Genomic DNA, 6,293 nt, shown 5'->3' with positions numbered 1-6,293 from the left:
AAAGAGAGGTAAAGAATTGTTGCATTTCCCAGGGTCCTCGGATATCCTGGATACTTTTCAAACTGTTTTGAAGTCAGTATTTGCTAAAAGTTGTCAGTCAGGGTGTGACAACAGGGCAGCATCTCAGATGCTGCAGTTATGGGGCAAGTCGACAGGACTTGATGATCTCTGAGGTCCCTTCCAACCCAGCCAATTCTATGATTCTATGAACAGTGCTGAAAATGCCAGCTTGCTGAACTTGAACTATGGCCTTCCAAGGACCTCCACTAACATTTGCCATGATGCTAGCCAAGTATCAGTCTTAACTCTTTCCTCGTGAGTTTGCCCAAGTGTTTGGATCATTGAAATCTTCTGTGCCCACAGGAATGGACCAGATCTGCCAGACATTGCCATTCAGTTGGGTGAGTGGGTGACTGGGTGTGAAAGAGCACAACAGGTGGAGGGATGGCCAAAACCAAGCTACTGAGCTTATTCCCATTTTTCCAAACACTTTCCAAGTATTTATCAGGATAGTTTTGGTGGCTTGTTTCTCCTCTAATGGTTATTTTCCTCGAATGTTCTTTCAAGACAGACACCTGCAACTGTTACTGAAACCAGTGCATTTTATGCCAGGCAAAAAGTGAAATTTTGGTACAGAGAGCTCTGATTCAAAGTGATATTTGCTTCCAGCCACGAAACAGGAGGAATATATTTCAACTTATTAGACTAATAGATTGGATATCAATGAGTTACTAGCATAACTAAAGTTATCCATCCTCATAACATGCAGCAGATTTTCTAAAATGGGTAATTTTTAAAAAAACATCCCACAACGTGATCCCTAGATAATTTGTAAACAAAGTTAACATTGAAATGTATTGAATTATGTATTTGCTATAAGCAGCTTTCTTATTTATAGACATACTTCCTTTCCCCAAATGATACACTACTAATGGCAGTGCTGAAAAACACTAATTTACTTTAGCTGTATAGTAATACATTTTTGCAGTCCAGGGCAGACAACTGTTCAAGACGAAAAAATCAGTTCTTTGTTATTAAAAAAATACCAATTCTTGCTATAGGAATTGATGATTCAGTGAGAATTATAATTATAATCAGAACATAATAGGCATTTTGTGCCCCTTATAATCGCTGCCAAGAAACTATTTATTCAGCTAAAGAATTAAATCTTTGTTTGTAATCTCTTTTTTGTTCACAATAAAAATAAGAAAGTGTGACTTGGCTCATGAGCAGATCCCAGTCTGGCTATTTTGCTAAGAATGAAAAATAGGTCTTCATACAGAAAGACTTGTGATGCATAGAACAACTTCTTAAATGTATATGCCTCTATGAAATCCTTTAGCTCCAGTGAAGCTACTGAGTTCTTGTTACCTTTACAGCAGGCAGAAAATCCTGTGATATGTTGGATAATGCATGCATCTCTGTCACAGGCAACTCAAAAAAACCCAACCAAGAACACTAACCAAACTTAAACTAAAAGCACTCCAGGCAGAGATGATAAAAATTACTGTGGAAATGTTCCCCTGGGAAGTGAGCTGAAAAAGTTTAAAATTTTTCAGGAAAAAATTAACAAGGGAGGAAATGCTGGAAGCCAAGAAAATAAAAAATTATGCAGATAAACTGAGTCATTTTGCTTGCTTCCTTCAATTTATAAGAACAATACAGTTCCCTGAAACTACCTGATGATCTGTGTCAAAGAGATAAAATGCAGTGAAAATGGCACATCAGGTGCTGCTTCTTCTTACAAGACAATACCATAAGAAAAAAAGACGTTTTACACAGCTGTAATCAGCTTTCACCATCAGAAGAAATACTCAGACTGGGTACAAGAGTCCAGGGCTTCCTTCTTACTATCCTCTCTAAATATGTAAATACGTGAGTAAATCCAGTGTGCAAGGTCTTTAAGTTTGAAGAATGCTGGGCAGGTTTGTGTGGAATCTAGTGGCTGAAAAATGCATAACCTTCAAAAGAACATCACAAAGTGAGTTCATTTCAACTCAAATCACTACTAAGACATTCAATTGGCTGTCAGTTGGTGTTGTGGAAATGGTAACTCCATGAAAGGAAAGGACACCAATGAGCATAACAAGGACATACATGATGACCACACGAAGGGTAAGGCAAGAGGACCCCTTGGCAGATGTTCCTTTTCATGTCTGCTAGCAGCTATACATCTCTAATTAGGCAGGATATCCTGTTTTAACTCAGATCACTGTACATTTAGAGCAATTCAGCCCTCAAAGTCTGTCTTCGTCTTGAGGTTTAAAAGGCCATGACATGAATAATACCTCATATGATTAAATTTTTCTCTGATCATTTTACTCAGTCAGAGAAAGGAATGCAAAAAATGCACATCATGACGTAGGCATAATGTAACTCAGTTTGGTTTTAGCTAATCTAGTTATGTTTAGTAGGAAAACTTTTTAAACTAGGGATCTGAAGTTACAGAGCCTTGGTAAGCTGCTAAAAGAAAGCAGTGATTTGCTGAGAAGCCTATCCTTACCCTAATTTCTGGGCCTTTGCATGTGACTTGTACTATCCATGCTTTGTCCAAAGGTTGCTTATTTTAAGGTAACTTATTTTAAAGTATCCATGCCAAGTGTTTGTGTGAGTGGATGAGAATATGCATCAGATATTCAGGTGTCATGGTTGAGGCCTTGCCAATAACAAAGGGCCATTTTGTCACTCACTTCCCCCCCCTCCCACTCCATTTTAGGATGGGGAGGAGGAAATCCACCTAAAACCTTGCAGGTCAAGATAAGGACTGGGAGGGTTCCACTCACCAGTTATGGTCCTGGGCTAACCAGACTCCACTTGGGGCAAAAAAAATCAATTAAAAATCAAATCAAAACGGGGCAAAGAGAAAAACAAAACCTCTTTTTTCTTCCCGAGTCCAAATTACTTTTTTCCCGATATCTCCACCTCCTACCCCACAGCAGCACAGGGAGACAGGGAGTGGGGTTTATGGTTCAGACATCACAGGCTGTTTTCTGCTGCTCCTTACTCCTCAGGGGGAGGACTCCTCACAGCCTTCCCCTGCTCCAACGCGGGGTCCCTCTCATGGCAGAGAGTCCTTCACAACCCCTCCGACACGAGTCCCTCCCACAGGTGCAGTCCCTCAGGCACAGACTGCTCCAGCCTGGGCTGCACACAGAGTCACAGCTGCTTTGGGAACCCCTGGCATGGGGTCCTCCATGGCTGCAATTCACTTCTGCTCCACTATTTTCCTCCACGGGATGCAGGTCTCCATCTTGTCCACCGCGCTCCTCCATGGGCTGCAGGGAACAGCTGCCATCTCACCAGGGGATGCAGGGGAGCCTCTGCTCAGTCACATTCTCCCTCTCCTTTCTCACTTAGCTTCGTATCTCTGCTCCAGCATTGCTTTCACCTCTGATATTGCTCTCTCTTCCTCCTCTTCTCCTCTGCCCTGAGGTCTCATAGCTGATGGTTTCCCTTCTTGACTCTGTTAATCACAGAGGTGCATCCGTTGTCACTGGTGACCTCAGCCATAGCCAGAGGTGGGGATGGATATTCTGGAGCCGGGGGACATATCAGCAGCTCCTCACAGGAGCCATGCCTGGGACCCTTCCCCCACCACCAAAACTATCACTGCATCAACCCAGAACATCAGGTAAGAAAAAGTTGTGAGAAAGGCTGATTTAAACTTATTTCTTTTCCCACTAAAATGAGAGATGCTATAAGGCTGATTTATTTCAAGATGTCCTACTGCTTGGGTCAGATATTAGGTCAAGTCAGTAAGAATTTTCCCTTTAACTTCAAAAAGATAAAGATTGGAGCGGTCACAATAGTCTTAATAAATTTAAGTGTTATTAGAAATACTTGGTTTTATAACAAGTGCCAAGGTGTGCAAAGCTCCAGGCTACATTACCTTACACCACTGACTGAAATGGCAAAAGAGGTTACCATCCCCACTAATGAATTTTATTAATTACTTTTTGCAAAGAGACTGGAACAAAAAACTCGTGAGGAGCAAATTAATTCTAGAACTGAAAGACACTAGTAAGGCTTAAATCATATTTTTAAAATTATTTTCTGGTCAGCACTGTTACTTCCAAAACCAGTTTAGGAAATGCCAGATTTTTTTGTTTTATTTTCAACAATTGTTGAGTTTTGGGAGAATGGCTTCTAGCACTTTTGGAAGATGACTATTTACCCATTACAGACAATGGCATAGACATCAGAAGTAAAGTTTCCCACACTGTCAACTAACTTCCCCACTACCAAGGGATATGGTGACAAAAGAAAAGGGTACGGGGATTCTTGGGTGCTAAGGACCATTTAAGTGGTCTTTAACTTTGCTTTCCCTTGTGCTGTTACTGAAAAATTTAAACTGCCAGGAGCCATTATGTGCTTTAAAATCCTCCTTCTGACTTCAAGAGATGTTTATCTATAAAAGTGGATGCTAGGATCAAAAGCACAGCAAAAGGGCTGGAGGATAGTAAACTGTGAGAGCTGTGAGCTGGAGACTATGGTTCATTGAGTCTGAGGCCTGCCTTGTGAGATGCTGTGGGGTTAAATTGATCACAAATATTGATGACTTTCCAGACTGATGGCGCCCATACTCAAACAAGTGGCCAGTTACTGGGAAGGTCATCCTGTACGAACATCAATGGGCAAAAAAAATTAAGAGAACTGAGGCAGGGAACATGGCTTTCTACCAGCCTTCCAATAGGCATTGGCAAATTCAAGTATGCCCATTATGCCTTACAAAGAATGGGTGGCCACCTGGGAGGCAGATTTTTGCTAGGGATATACAATAAAGAGGGAGGATATGGTCAGATGTGGAAGTTAGTATGATGCTTTAAAATTTCACAAAAAGGCAGATTACTCAATCAGGTTAATCAAGAATGAACCTCATTTTCTTCCCAAATGTGAAATTACTTCATATTGGAATTGTTAAGATTTTAATTTCATTTAATTTCCTTTTCTCGATTTCTGCAGCTTATGGTAAGAGAAACAAATATGGATGCAAAGTTCCTAAATTATTTACAGTCTGGGTAGAATAAACAAGTATCTATTTTCATTTACCTTCACCTATAAAAACATTTTAAGACAACCAAGAAGTCTTTGAAGTCTCTAATCTGTTTTCTAAAGAAAATAACGTTAATTCAGCTGACTTGCTCCAAGCTAGCAGTCATGCATGCAAGAGTGGGAATGCTCCGTTATGTTACAAAAATATACTAAACATATGAGTAAAAGAAACAACCACTACTTAGGTAATTGGTTCAGCCATGACAGGTTCTCAAATTTTTTCCATGCTCCTATTACATAAAACAGAGTACTCCTCTTGTCCAGAGCTGAAGAATAATCAGATACAGCTCACCAGTGAAAGCACAGACAACCCATAGAATCAAAATAAGACAGCAACAGAAGCAGAATAAATCCATGGGAAAATATTTACTCATATTTTAGTGCCATTTTAAAAAAAATGTATATCTAAAAGAAATTTCATGAGTCCAGAAAAGATGGACCTGATTCAAACATCACATGAGAAAGCTTTAAGTTTTGAGAAGGTTTGCATATTTTATATTTATTGTCCCCTTTTTCTGCCAAGGCCCCAGATGGCCTCCTTGGCTTAAGGACTGTCACACACAGGGTGGACCATAGAATATCAGAACAGGATCCATTCTTCAAGTCAGGGCTGAGCCCTCAAACACCACTTTTGTGGAGGGTGACTGGACCAAATTGTAGAAGGCTTACCCTTCTTACCCACCATTTCCAGTACTCTGACATGCAAAGAAAGAAACACAGATGATGTTATTAAAGCCTGATTCTGCTCAGCTGTAGAACAGGTTTCCATGACCACATCCCATGCTCAGCTGACCACAGAAAACCATGGCACTGAAGGCAGTGCCTGGATGGGCTACAGCTTCCATCTCGGTTCCTGGATGTGCTTTGCCTCATGAAGAGCCATGCTAGGGGAATCTGTTCTGAACAAAAGATCCCTGTGCTTGAGATGAATTTGTGCTTTGGAGATGGAAAACTTAAATTGCCCTTCATGGAATTCCCATATCCTCTTTCTGATATGCTGAAGGAAGGGAGAAGACCAGGGAGTTAATTACTCTATGCCAGTATATCTCATGGAGGTCAACAACCAGCTAGAGGGATCTGTAGAGAACTTTGAGAGTTTGGTGACCATCATGGTTTCTCTCAGTGTCCTCCAACCACACAGACTCTGCCTGCTACCCAGTGCCAAGACTCTCCAAGGCTATCTGACAAGGCCAGGTTGTTCACAGGACAGAGGATTCCAGACACAAATACAAGCCCAGCTA

Source organism: Heliangelus exortis, chromosome 2 (genome assembly GCF_036169615.1).
Source record: "Heliangelus exortis chromosome 2, bHelExo1.hap1, whole genome shotgun sequence".
NCBI lineage: Eukaryota > Metazoa > Chordata > Aves > Apodiformes > Trochilidae > Heliangelus > Heliangelus exortis.
Note: the sequence above shows the minus strand (reverse complement) of the source record.